Consider the following 977-nt stretch of genomic DNA (forward strand, 5'->3'; position numbering starts at 1 on the left):
TGTGCTATCCTGTACTGTTGGTTCACTAATGTCACAAAACTGATTAACCACATTCAAAGTATAGGTCCAATTGTATCCAAAAGTCAGAGTAATAATCCTTATCTGTCCAGCAATGTGAAGTTAGAGGGCATATGGATTGCCCGCCAGTGAATAGTGATAGAGGAGAGTATAGCAACAGAGTGAATCTGCTGTCAATGTTAGACCAGAGTGTCCCCAAATCTCCAGCCTACTACACAGAGTATTCCCAGGTGGTCTCCTGCCTGGTACTGACACGGCCCTATACTGTATAGCTTCCAAGATCAGACGAGATTGGGCACATGCAGTATGGTGTGGTAGTAGGTCATAGGAGTCCTAAATGCCTCCTCTCCAGAATCATTGATGATAGTTCATGAAAAATAAAGATGTTGAAAGAAATAGAGTGGGATCTGCTGTTGGGGTTAGGCAGTGGGGGAAGCCTACCAGTTGGAAAACTGCCATAGGTGAAGGTACTGGATCACCAATGAGAGTCCCTGATATTGAAAGGGAATGTGTGAAGAGTTATTCTCTGATATAACCTGTTGGTGGTAAGAAAAACATAGGCCATCCTAAGGACTAAGAGTAAGATATTAAAGCATTATAAAACTGGTGCCAGTTTGGACAGAATTATACATGTGACAATTGCACCAGTGGATAAGCAGTTATAGTTGTGCCTATGATGTGGTAATCACACATGAGGCGATAAGAGGTTTAGGCAGTACTAGATGTATATAAACTCAGAAACATGTTACCTCAATACACTCAAAATAAATCTACACCTAAAGTTTGAACAAAAGGTAAAATTTGAGCAATATTGATATGTAGACATGAGGATATAAAGCAGCTATGATAGGCAGTAAGCCTATAGGAAAGCAGCTGTGTCTGTAAATCAACCACTCTAATTACACCTGTGAACAAGCAGCTGTAAAACAGGTTTTAGAACAGCACTTGATATACAAACA

General features: G+C 40.4%; 1 pseudogene; it reads right to left on the minus strand.

Annotated features, from left to right (window-relative positions):
- Window positions 1-223: 223 nt before the first annotated feature.
- On the minus strand, window positions 224-341 carry LOC134912952 (5S ribosomal RNA; annotated as a pseudogene).
- Between the last annotated feature and the right edge of the window lie 636 nt (window positions 342-977).

The sequence above is a fragment of the Pseudophryne corroboree genome, chromosome 4, assembly GCF_028390025.1.
Source record: "Pseudophryne corroboree isolate aPseCor3 chromosome 4, aPseCor3.hap2, whole genome shotgun sequence".
Classification (NCBI taxonomy): Eukaryota; Metazoa; Chordata; class Amphibia; order Anura; family Myobatrachidae; genus Pseudophryne; species Pseudophryne corroboree.